Source organism: Pantherophis guttatus, chromosome 8 (genome assembly GCF_059756535.1).
Source record: "Pantherophis guttatus breed Tessera chromosome 8, ASM5975653v1, whole genome shotgun sequence".
NCBI classification, from domain to species: domain Eukaryota; kingdom Metazoa; phylum Chordata; class Lepidosauria; order Squamata; family Colubridae; genus Pantherophis; species Pantherophis guttatus.
This window is the reverse complement of record NC_142070.1, coordinates 76,993,570-77,007,500: the sequence shown is the minus strand read 5'-3', so window position 1 is coordinate 77,007,500 and position 13,931 is coordinate 76,993,570.

The window sequence follows — 13,931 nt, the reverse complement described above, 5'->3', positions numbered from 1 at the left end:
TCATTTGAGATGAGTACTCCAAGATCCTTGACATAGGAAATTTAGATAGGAAACTATATAGTCCACTGGCTTTGTTTTGTGTTTGCTTTTTAATCTAGACCTGTGAGTGACAGCAACTTGTAAATCAGTGTACCTTTAAAGGTATGAAATATGGAGGGAAAGTATATGTAAGTATTTGACTTGTCCATCCTGTGTCGGACTTAATAACTATCTTTTTCAAACCACCAGATGCAAAGCCTTGTTAGTTAGGAAACTATAGGATTAAAATCCAAGAGATATGTAGGATACCAGGATAGATAGGATAGAATAGATAATAGATAGATGATAGATAGATAGATAGATAGATAGATAGATAGATAGATAGATAGATAGATAGATAGATAGATAGATCATAGATAGATAGATAGATGTTCTGTCCCCGTCCCACACACGCACCCCCACAGATGGCCCGGAGTTAATAAGCCACATGACAAAGTCTTTGAAGATAAAGCTGGCAGCAACCCAGTGGCTAGCTGCAATTCAGACTTTACTCACACAAAACAAAGATTAGACTGCAAGCATTCCAATAAAGCAGGCAAAGTTTCAGCAATACAAGGATTAGTCCAAATGCAGTCCGACAAGGCAGGCAGAAGTCCAGTAACGCAGATATCATAGATTATTTCTAGTTTTTGCTTGTCACAAACTGAACCGGCCACCACACCCACATTTATACCCTGTGGGGTGTGGTCCAGTGACTCAGCTAATCTCTGGCACGCCTTCCCCTCTGCTGTGCACGCTTGTCCCTGTGCCGCTGTCGAGGATCCAGCCAGCACTTATCTCTCCCTCACTCTCAGAGTCTGCATCTGTCGATAGCCCAGGCTCAGGCAACGGAGCCACAACAATAGATAGATAGATAGATAGATAGATAGATAGATAGATAGATAGACAGACAGACAGACAGACAGACAGACAGACAGACACTATATGGCTATATTGATAGTATAAATATGGGGAGAGACAGACAGAGAGACAGACAGAGAGACAGACAAAGAGACAAAGAGACGCAGACAGACACCCAGAGAGAGGAATGTGCTTCACCTTGCTATTCTGGCTAGAGCTTCGATTCCATCCCAAAGCATTGGTGACTAAAAGGAAACCATCTTAGGAAGCAAATAAGTGATGGTGTCACTCCAGGGTCAATAAAATATGATTATTTCTGAGTTATCAGCTTCGTGACTGCATTCTGGACCTTCCAAATCATTTCCAAACATTTTCTAATGGAGAAGGGGATAGATATGGGGATGCTCTGGAAGGGAAAACTGTTCCCAGCATCCATCTAACCTCTGATGTATCATGACTGTGATTCTACATGTAGCATACTGCTAATAATCAATCATCAACCAATGCTTTTATCAATCCCAAATATTAGCTGTGCAAGGCTCCATGGCGAAATCAGAGGTTGCAGCTTCCTACGCTGCATTAATCCAGAAGGATGATAATTGTAGTCAGAGAGATCTTAAAAGGCTGTTACATCTGCTTTATGCAAATCCTTGTAGAATGGCCATCTCCCATAAAATATGAGGATCTTATATATTTAAGGTTTCTGCCTCATTGGGATGCATCTCCAGTTTACTGACCTACATAGTTACAAACTGTAGCTTTGCTTGAATCAGATGATCTCAGTTCTACACAGAAGCTGTGCTCTTATATTTATGGATACTCATGCACACTATGTTTGATCTGAGCCAAAAGATTGAGAAGGATTTCATGGTAAATGGCTAGAAACTGATCTGGAATGATTGATAGATTTTAATCAATCACCGTGCTAGCAAAGCTATAGAAATAGTATAAAAGGCTTAAGGGCATAATGTGTTTATTTATTTCTGTCCGGAATTTGTTGCTTTCATGAAATAAGTCAAGCCTACCAAAATCTAAACAACAGTTAGTTGGGGGTGAAGGGGTGGGGTGGGGTGCTAAGAGATTCCTAGCATAAACAAAGCCCACCTCCCCATAGAAAACATTCAAAGTAATTAGAAACAGATGGGCTACGTAATATGCAGTGTGAGTCTGAATAGTAGCTAAAATACCATGTGAACATCTGAAAGTCAAAGCTATTCTCCCTGGACTGAGTTGTGATGGGTTGGCTTGCAATGAAAGCTCTTGATGTTCAGAAGGAGAGTTCAAGATGTAGGGTTTGCAAATTAATCAGCATATTCATGTGATGGAAAAGGTTACCTGTGGCATAATGTTGGATGAATATTAATTTATTAAAGAGAAGGCTCCAGGTTGTCAAAGAAGAAGAAGGGGGAGGAGGAGGAGGAGGAGGAGGAGGAGGAGGAGGAGGAGGAGGAGGAGGAGGAGGAGGAGGAGAAGCTGTTTGATAACTTCTTCTTACTATGATATTTAGCACTATGCAGTCTTAACAGACCTATGCATCACTATTCCCACAACACTGTCAAATTAACTACTAAGACTGCATTACTATTCTTCTTCTCATCCTTACTAGTACCTAACTCTTCCCATTTATGGCTATATCCATGTTGTTTGTATCTTTGCAACATATTGTTTTTATTGTTTCCTAGTATGATTTGATTGCTTATTAGTATCCTATGACTATCACTAAGTGTTATATCTTATGATTCTTGATGAATATATTTTATTTTTTCTTTATGTACACTGAGAGCAAAGACAAATTCCTTGTGTGCCCAATCACATTTGGACAATAAAGAATTCTATCTATCTATCTATCTATCTATCTATCTATCTATCTATCTATCTATCTATCTATCTATCTATCTATCTATCTATCTATCTATCTATCTATCTATCCATCCAGCTATCTATCCATCCAGCCAGCCAGCCAGCTATCTATCTGTCTGTCTGTCTCTCTGTCTGTCTGTCTATCTATCTAGTGTCTACACTTGTTGAAATATATTTAACAAATATATTTATTTGCAAACACAAATATCCCTGCCTTTTGCTGAGCGTTAAAATGATGATTCATTCAAATCCTTCCCAATTAAAATAAAATTAAGAGAAAATCAGGTTTTTAATGGAACCTTTACAAAGATCATTACAATTCATATATAATCAGCTAAGATAAAAAGCCTAAGAGAGCATTAGAATAACCATAGTTTAAATACTGAAGGAGGCATTTTTCAAATCAAGGTGATGGGTCACCATTTTGTCACAGGAACAATGTAAATAAAAATAACGAACAAAAATGTAAGTCTGTAATAATTTTAACCAGAATGAAACATTCAAGCCAACTTTTAGTTCAACAACTGAAGGAGAGAGACTAATTGACCCAGGAGGTGGAGTCAAACAGGGAATTAGTCTGGAATCTTTATGTAGGCAAGATCCATTTGCCCCTTGAAAGCCATTGAACCTTGTCTAGTCTGTTCCAGGTGCAAACTACAAGTCTGGGAAGATTCCTACAAAATAGGAATGACAAATAACAAAGCTTATTGAACTCTTCATGTATGGGTCTGCTTGCTTGCACCTGGCAACAACAGCAACACAACAAAATGGGAAAGCAAAGAACAATAATGTGTTCCTGGAAAGAGGGATTTCTGCAGAATTGTCAGCAATGTGAAGATAATGACAACCATCATCCATCTAAAACATTGTCCCTTTTTGTTTATTATATTGCACATGTGTAATATATATAGTGGCCCTTCGACCATCATTTTTACATTTTTAACCCCAGCCCAGCCCCCACCACAAATCTGGAATCTCACGATCAAGAGTGGTTTCAATGGGAAGGGAAGGGAAGGGAAGGGAAGGGAAGGGAAGGGAAGGGAAGAGAAGAGAAGAGAAGAGAAGAGAAGAGAAGAGAAGAGAAGAGAAGAGAAGAGAAGAGAAGAGAAGAGAAGAGAAGAGAAGAGAAGAGAAGAGAAGAGAAGAGAAGAGAAGAGACCTTGGAGATCTTCTAGTCCAATGCCCTACTCAGGCCTTATACCTATACCATTTCAGACAAATGGTTGTCCAATTTCTTCTTAAAAACTTCCAGCGTTGGAGCACCTACAGCTTCTGGAGGCAAGTTGTTCCACTGATTAATTGTTCTAACTGTCAGGAAACTTCTCCTAAGCTCTAGGTTAGTTCTCTCCTTGATTAGTTTCCATCTCTTGTTTCTTGTTCTGCCTTCAGGTGCTTTAGAAAATAAGTTGATCTCCTCTTCTTTGTGGCAGCCCCTTAGATGTTGGAACACTGCTATCATGCCTTCTTTTCATTCAAGTAAATATACCCAATTCCTGCAACCATAGGGTTAAGGCCAGGGGTGAAACCGGTTCGCACCGGTTTGGGTGAACCAGTAGTGGTGGCGGTGGGTGGTTCCAAGAACCGTAGTGGCCCGAGGCTCCGCCCACCCACCCGGACGTCATTACTTCCTGGTTTTAACCAGGAAGTAACCTTTTTTTTACCCTCTGTGCATGCACAGAGGCTTTGCGCATGTGCAGTGGGTCCAAAATTGCATGTGATGTGCATGCGTGCACTTCTGAACTGGTAGAGAAGGTAAGTAGATGTCACCCTTGGTTAAGGTTCATGATGTCACTAAAAAGCCCATTGGAAGTTTAACTGCAGATAAGAACTTTGATTTTTCCCAAAGTAACTTTTCCAAAGTGATAAGGAACCGAAAGCCTTTAATACTGAAAACCGCCAATGCACCGATCATCTATAATATGCAGTTGGAGCAAGCTGAAAAGTAAAGGGCAAAAGGATCAGCTTGAATTAGATTGGATCCTTTTACACTTCATCTGTTGAAAGTAAACTTTTACACTCCAATGTGTAAGGCACATTTAGAAAAACACATTGTTATGGTGTCAGGTTCCAAGTAATGCACCCATTACAAATCGAACTCCGAGGCATTTCATCTCCTCAAACAACAAATTTATTTAGATACATCATCTTGTATCATAACTGGTGGAAAGCCAGTACTGAAAGTTCCTGCACTTTTCACTCCATTATAAGTAATAGTTTCTTAATTTTCACAACTGGTGGAAAGCCAGTACTGAAATTTCCCACGCTTTCCATCCCAATATAAGTAATAGTTTCTTAATTTTCATAACTGGTGGAAAGCCAATACTGAAATTTCCCACGCTTTCCACCCCAATATAAGTAATAGTTTCTTAATTTTCATAACTGGTGGAAAGCCAGTACTGAAATTTCCCATGCTTTCCACCCCAATATAAGTAATAGTTTCTCAATTTTCCAAAACAAACTGTCACATTGTCCAACCAAGATGAGAGCTGGTTGCTTGGTGACTTCTCTCCTCCTCCTCTGGTCAGACAGCCGTTGGAATGTACTTGACTCATCAGCTAGCCTATGTTGTTTTGGCTGAAGACTCTATCCTTCTCAGCTCTCCCCCCTTCAGCTCCAAACTGTGCCAAACTGAATTCATGTCAGAGTACCCAAGGATACAAACAACCCCACACCCCAATCAAATTCAGGCTTGACATATGGGTAGCTAGAGTTTTTGCCATTAAGTTGACGGCATAGTCTTCCACAGGTCCCCCAGTGTAAGGTTACATGGAAACAAAATCCACATGGAGGCATGAGTGTGCGGACACACAGAGATCAGTGGTGGGATTCAAATAATTTAACAATCGGTTCTCTGCCCTAATGACCGGATGTGTGGGCGTGGCCATGGTGGGCGGGATCAGGGGGTGTGACAGGCAGCACTTAGCCTCCTGCACCCCCCTGGAAAAAAACCGGACTGCGGGGGGGGCATGCTGCACCCCTCTGCACCCCGTTTTGGGTGTAATTGGCCTCCCTGCAGCCTTCTGGGAGTAAAAATGGACTGCGGAGGAGGCACACCACACACACACACCCGTGCCCCATTTTGGGCCTAGTAGGCCTCTCTGCATGTACCTGGGAGCCAAAATGGGGTGTCTAGGGACTCTTGGTGAGGGGAGGGACCAGCCAGCAATTTAACAACTGGTTCTGCTGAACTGAACCAAACAGGACAGGGACAAACTCCAATGATAGTTAGGACTGCAGGGGGGAAAATAACCCAATTGCAACCAGCCTTCCTTCCTTAGAAGACCTGTATATTCTATGCATCAGAAGGAGGACTGAGAAAATATTTGCTGGCCCCTCACATCCTGGACATAAAGTGCTTCAGCTTCTCCCCTCAGGATGCGACATTGCATGCCAAAAAAAAAAAAAAAAAAACTAGACACAAAAACAACTTTGCCATCCCTCTGCTGAACATCCAATTCACACAGTACTGTTTTCTATCTAAGTATATTTACCCATGTAGTAGGTTGTATTGCTATCATGCTTCTCATCTTCTCTACTACCCCATCTTATTGGTAACATATTATGATTTTTATTACTCTGTTGTTTGCCTGTACACTGAGAGCTTCCGCACAGGAGACATCCCTTCCCTTCCCTTCCCTTCCTTTCCCTTCCCTTCCCTTTCTCTTCCCTTCCCTTCCTTTCCTTTCCCTTCCCTTTTTATTTCAATTTTTCATTCCATTCTTCATTCCATTGTTCTGTTCTGTTCCGTTCCATTCCGTTCTGTCCCATTTTTCTTTCCCTTCTTCATTCCATTATTCTACTCTGCTCTGTCCCGTTCTGTTCTGTTCTGTTCTGTCCCATTCTGTTCCGTTCTGTTCCATTCTTTTCCATTTCACAGGGAATATAAAATGGAACTTATTCCAAATAAAGGCTAGATATATGGGATAAAATAATGCATTATGCGATTCAGAACATCCATATCTTTGTTTTTGTCTTGGTCTTAGAATAAGTCACAGGATATGAATCAGTTATTGGGGTTATGTAACTGCTTGGATGACAGCCAAATTGTGGTACATACACTAAGGATTGAAATAATAATAAAAAAAAGGATATTAAGACAGCTTGGCTTCAGCACAGATGCTTAATGAAACTTTTGTTTCTGTTTTTAGGAAGGATTAGAGCATTAAACAGCAGTGTGGTTAATCTAAATGTGAATCAGTTTTTACTTAAAAGAAGCAGGTGGAAATTATTTTCGCATGGCTGGAAATAAAGAACAGATATAAAAGATTCAGCCAATAACATGTGAGCTTCTTCTTCTTCTTCTTCTTCTTCTTCTTCTTCTTCTTCTTCTTCTTCTTCTTCTTCTTCTTCTTCTTCTTCTTCTTCTTCTTCTTCTTCTTCTTCTTCTTCTTCTTCTTCTTCTTCTTCTTCTTCTTCTTCTTCTTCTCTCCTCCTCCTCCTCCTCCTCCTCCTTCTCCTCTTCCTCCTCCTCCTCCTCCTCCTCCTCCTGGCGAAGTGATGATTGTGCAAGCAACAACCACATCAGTTTTGAGGCCAGACCTGTGATTGCCGGTGAAGGATAGATGGATCAGGCTAAATCTAGTCCTTACAATGTTGGAAGATTTTATCAATAGATGCCTTCTATCAAGCATGAATAGAATAGAATAGAATTCTTTATTGGCCGAGTGTGATTGGACACACAAGGAATTTGTCTTGGTCCATACGCTCTCCGAGTACATAAAAGAAAAGTTACATTCGTCAAGAATCATAAGATACAACACTTAATGATAGTCATATGGAAACAGTCAATATAAATCTTAAGGATACCAGAAACTAGGTTACAGTCATACAGTCATAAGAAGATGGGTGATAGGAATGATGAGAAGATTAATAGTAATGCAGATTTAGTAAATAGTTTGACAGTGTTGAGGGAATTATTTGTTTAGCAAAGTGATGGCATTCAGGAAAAAACTGTCCTTGTGTCTAGTTGTTCTGGTGTGCAGTGCTCTATAGCATCGTTTTGAGGGTAGGAGTTGAAACAATTTACGTCCAGGATGTGAGGGGTCTATAAATATTTTCCCAGCCCTCTTTTTGACTCGTGCAGTATAAAAGTCCTCAATGGAAGGCAGGTTGGTAGCCATTGTTTTTTCTGCAGTTCTAATTATCCTTTGAAGTCTGTGCCTTTCTTGTTGGGTTGCAAAACCAAACCCGACAGTTATAGAGGTGCAATCAGCATTTATGGTCATTTACAAATGTTTCATTAAATAGAATGCTGTGATTGATTGACAAGCCTGTAACACCTGGGATATAGTACGTCTGTCTGTCTGCTGTTTCCATCAATCAGTCTGTCATGCCTTTTTTCGGTTTGGAACTTCATCGAATTTACATTGTTTAATGCATGCCCCCCTTTCAAAGGTATCTTTTTTGTCAGAGCAATTTATTAAGGCAGAGAACATTAAATCTTAGCAGTATCCAAACACTTCATTTCAAGAGAGTTGTAAAGCTTGCAGACTTTAGAGCAAAAAGTCTCTTTATTATCCCAAGGGTAGAATGTGCAGGATGCAAATTTAATAAAATTCTTATGGTTGGTCCCACAGTCAGCCAGATGTTTAGATTGAATTTGGCATTCGTGTCCACATATGGAGTCTTTCCCAAAGACCTGGAATGAGCAGATGTTGTTGTTTGATGATGTTCAAGGTATCGTCACAGGATGTAAGCATACCTTTACAAACTATTGTGTACGTGTTTGCCCTAAAAACACTGAAAATATAACCACAGCTATTTTGAATAAGATAAGTTGACCTCAGTCCTCCATTAGAAGCATTTGCCAAAAGCTACTTAAACCATTTGGAATGAATTTAATCCAGTCTTGGAAGTAAATCTTCATGCACTAGACTCTCTCTCTGCCCCCCCTCCCTTATCTATCTATCCTTTCTGTCTCGATCTAACTATATCTACTATCATCTATCTATCTATCTATCTATCTATCTATCTATCTATCTATCTATCTATCTATCTATCTATCTATCTATCTCCTTCTAATTCTCTATCATATGTCTATGTGTCTATCTATCTATGTGTCTGCCTGCCTGCCTGCCTGCCTGCCCGTCTATCTATCTATCTATCTATCTATCTATCTATCTATCTATCTATCTATCTATCTATCTATCTATCTATCTATCTATCTATCTATCTATCTATCTACCTACCTACCTACCTACCTACCTACCTACCTACCTACCTACCTATCTATCTATCTATCTATCTATCTATCTATCTATCTATCTATCTATCTATCTATCTATCTATCTATCTATCTATCATCTATCTTCTATCCATCCATCCATCCATCCATCTTCTATCTATCTATCTATCTATCTATCTATCTATCTATCTATCTATCTATCATCTATCTATCTATCTATCTATCTATCTATCTATCTATCTATCATCTCCATCTTATCTCTCTCTCATATCTATGTATCATCTCTATCTCTATCTAACTATGTCTATTATCATCTATTTATTTATCTCTATATCTATCTATCATCTATCTATCATCTCATCTTCTCTCTAACTCTCTCTCATATCTATCCTCTCTATCTCTATCTAACTATATCTATTATCGTCTATCTATCTATTTATCTATCTATCTATCTATCTATCTATCTATCTATCTATCTATCTATCTATCATCTGTCTGTCATCTATCAGTTTAATTCACTAGCTTCATTAAGCTTTTTAAGATTTATGCAAATAAAGATTTCCATTTTTTTTCTTTGTTCTTGGGACATTCAACACACACCATGGTATAATTGCTTTGATCCCCTTAATTATAACAAGCTCCTATGTCCGTTCCATTCTGGCAAGCATAGTGAGAGTATTCTTACGGGATCAGTTAAACAGTTCATTTAGGTTGCTCCTTGATGTCTAAGAAGGTTACTCTGTCCATAGCCTTTAATCATGTACATAGCAGATTCATAGTGATATTTTTAATAATTTGTTTATGTTTTAAATAGCTTGGTGTTCTAATAGACCTCCAATTTTTTTAAAAAAAGTTTTTTGGGTAACTTAGGAAGATTCTGGAGGTTAGCAGAGTGTGAAGTTTCCGAAAGATGCCCTAATTAATTCATGAGCCATGAGCCAAACTTCAAAAGAAATACAGTCATTTATTAGGAGCACCATTTTGGCAATATTCGGATGCAGTTAGAACTAATCCCACCTAGATTTACGTTCCCCTATGACCCATTTCTCTCCCCTCCTCCCTGGCCATGTCATAAATCACATTCTCCAATTAACCACTTTGGCTGGCTGTGAAATCCAACACCCTCCTACTAATTGCGGTAAAAAAGCATGTATGGAATGTAGCTTCAGTTAGGGAAATCAATCAGCTCTATCAGTTCTCCCTCCCTCCTGCTCATGGCAACTTGAAAGCTTTGCAAATTGACACAGAGGCTTCCACAAAAATAACAGTCCTTTTGTATCATAATCTATTGGATTTTATAATTATGTCACTCACTGCCAAACCGGTTCTCTATCTAGGTTCAGGGTTTTCTAAAAATGGAGGACAAGAAAACGGAAAATCCCACCCCTCGGTTGTGGAGTTAACAGTTGGGTGTAACATGCAATAGCAAAGAGATCTCTTTTTAAACATTTTTTGCACCATTTTCCTCAAGCTTCACCATCCTTCTAATTTGCTAGATTTGTATATAGTATACAGAGGTTTCTGCATTTTCTTCCCAAGCTTCATGATCTTGAAATCTTTGGGCTTTTTATTGGGGTTTCTTCTGTTCATCTTACTTAGCTGCAGAAGTGAAATCTGTCTTGGCAAAAAGCTCTACTTTCCACAGTAATTGTTTTCTGGAGACAGATTATTTTTTTCCCCCAAGCTTCTTTTCTGTTCTCTGTTCTGCGATCTGCACTTTTATTAGCTCTGGTTGCTTTTGCTTTTGCTTTTTTAATTTATATGCCGCCCTTCTCCGGAGACTCAGGGCGGCTTACAATGCGTTAAGCAATAGCCTTCATACTTTTGTATATTTATACAAAGTCAGCTTATTGCCCCCACAAACTGGGTCCTCATTTCACCTACCTTAGAAAGGATAGAAGGCTGAGTCAACCTTGAGCCTGGTGAGATTTGAACTTGCAGTAATTGCAAGCAGCAGATGTTAATAACAGTGCTTTAGTCCACTGTACTACAGGCTCTTCATAGTTATTTTACCATTTGGATAGCTTCACAAAGATTTAGGTCTTCTGTGGGCTGAATCCTCTAAGACAAATCCAATTGCCTTTATCTACCTCTAAGGTAGTCTTCCATTTTTCCCCAGCAAAACCACAATATCTTGTAAGCTCATAAATGTCTCTAATGTATAACTCAATATTTCATCACATAACAATTTTATTTGCCAGAAAGAAAAAAGAAAGAAAATACTGCCTCGTAGAACACATTCCATTTCTAAATGAAATGAGCCTTGAAATTTAGCCAGACACTCTATTCTTTTTTCTTCTTATTATGAATCTTTTTTTCATAAATAAATAAATAAATAAATAAATAAATAAATAAATAAATAAATAAATAAGTAAGTAAGTAAGTACATGGTTTACACATGTTGTTTTCTCATAGGATAGAGAAGAGAATTTTGTAACTATAAGCAGCATGCAATATTTTTTCCCATTTAGACCATAACATAGGACGATTCAAACTGAAGGCATCTTGTGAAGAAAAAACAAGACATTTCTTAAGTTTCCGAGTTTAGATTTAGATTTATCCCATGGCACAGAAGTTCAGACGATTGCAATCGCTGATGGAGAAAGACTTTATGCAGAAGGTAAGACTCAGAGTTGATGATGTGAGTTTTCTTCTGTTGTGGTTTTCTGTCCTCCATGAGTTGTGTTCACTGACCACGCCCATTCCTTCAGAGAATTAAAAGAGATATGCTGAAGGGTGTAGGTGTCTGTCATACCCCAGCACAGGGGTCAGCAATCTGCGGCTCTGGAGCTGCATGTGTTGTGACTCCGACTCCCGAGGCCGACTTATCAGAGGGAGAAGGCTGCGAACATGAAGGAGAGGAGTTGGCCTCCCTCTCCAGGACCCTCCTCTCTGGCAATGCCTCAGGTGTCTCCCGAAGGAGAAGAGATTGGCCAGGAGCCAGGTATCTCCTCGCAGTCGGACAGTGACGGAGATAAGTCTTGGCTGGATCCATGCCAGCGTCGGAGAGACAAGCGCACGCAGCAGAAAAGGAGGCATGCCTAAGCTGAGTCACTGGACCACACCCCACAGGGGATAAAAGGGGGTGAGGTGGCCATTCAGACTCTGTGACGGACAAAACTAACTACTAGCGAGTCACATTGTATCTTTGAAACAACGTTATCTGCCTTGGATTTAATACGGACTGGACTTGACAATTCTTGAACTGTGGGTATCTTGTTTGGGTTTATCTGCCAGAGGAACAACCCCTCTCTCTATGAGTAAAGTTCTTGGCAAGCAGCTACTGGGTTGCTGCCAATCCTCTTATTGAAAGAATTTGTTGTCTGCCAGTTTTATTTAACCCCTGGCTATCTGTTTGTGTGCATGTGTGAGACGGGGACAGAACAGCATGTGGCTCTTTCACCCCTCTGCTGTGGCTCCCTGTCACTGAAAATATGCGTCACAACTGCCAATGTGTAACACCAGCTGGCATGTGATTTATTCAGCTTTTCAACTTTTCGTAGGCCAACCATAGATAAATCCAAGAAAAGAAAAGCTTCAGAAGAAAACAGAACATTTAATTCAACAACATATGCTAGTTTTGTGGCCTTTCAAGAAATAGTCAGGCACGGGAAGGGTTTTGTGGCTCCCGGTGTTTTCTTTTCTGTGGGAAATGAGTCCAAATGGCTCTTTGCATGTTTAAGGTTGTAGACCCCTGCCTCAGCACCTTTAGATACTGTTGTTGCTCTTTAGCCCCATCTAGTGGCCGGAGGGACAAATATGCCTGAACATACCATCTTTATATACTGTTGTTGCTCTCTAGCACCATCTTGTGGTCGGAGGGACAAAATACCAAGTATATTGTTTGAAGCTGACCGAACCCATTTTACCCATTAGCCTGCACTCTCAAATCAAGTGCACGACTCCATTTCCTTTAGCATTTGGAGAAGGCAGAAGCACAAAGAAGAATCCATCTTAATCCATGGCACATGGTCATCCAAGGACAAACCCACATCCCAAACACAGAGCATCGCTGGTGAGATTTAAATTACTTGTATTTACTAATTGTTATGTTCAGCAGTAACTCAATATGTCTATGTTGTATTCAGTTCCTGTTGCGTGTATCCCTATTTGCCACAGTTTCACCATATCCTATTCTTTCAATAAAGCATTCAGGTCTACGTACATGGTCTGTTTTATTGGAGGATAGGTGGGTTTAGCTGCATGTCGAGCCACACACAGGCTAACGTGTAATGAGGACAGAACAGTGTCAATAGAAGAGAGATTGGCAGTTGAGTTGGATTCACATAGAAGTTGAAGTTGAATTCATCAGAGCCAGCATTCTCTTTAAGTCAAAAAGTAAATCTCTTTTTCTAACTACAATACTATTCTATAAACGTTTGACATTATTGCTTTTGATTGTTTCCAATAGCCGAGTATTAAATTCTAGAAACTGGTATGAGGGCAAATGGTTGAAACTCTAACATCTTTATGACCCAACAAGATTCAAGTTGATATCAGAAAACTATGGCAAATAATCACCGAATCGTTTCTTGTTGTTGTTGCCATTGTCCTTGTTTTTTTTTTACAGCTTCCATTTGCAGTAGAAATCGTTTGTTTTATAAAGGTTAAAAACCTCTTCAGATTTTATTTGAGCCACACTGTAATGATTATCCTGATCTATGTATGCTATTAAAAAGTGCTGGAGAAGAAATGTTCTTCATTAAGACTGCGTGCGAATTTTTTCCAAATGTAGTGCTTTGGTTTTGTAAAACCATGATTAATTTTATTTTAATTTAGATTTATCACAGTATCTGGGTGTGATATTGTTTCTCTTTGATCCATTTTTAGATAAATTTGTTAAGATAAACAAAATAATGTGTCCTAACTTGCTGCACCAAATCTCCAGAACAGTAAAGCCTACAAACTTGAAATTTGGCACATATGTTCCTCTTGGCTTCTAGGTGCTTGCTAAGAAAGGATTTTTTGAAATGAACATCAGATCATTAGTATTTCATATACAGTATTA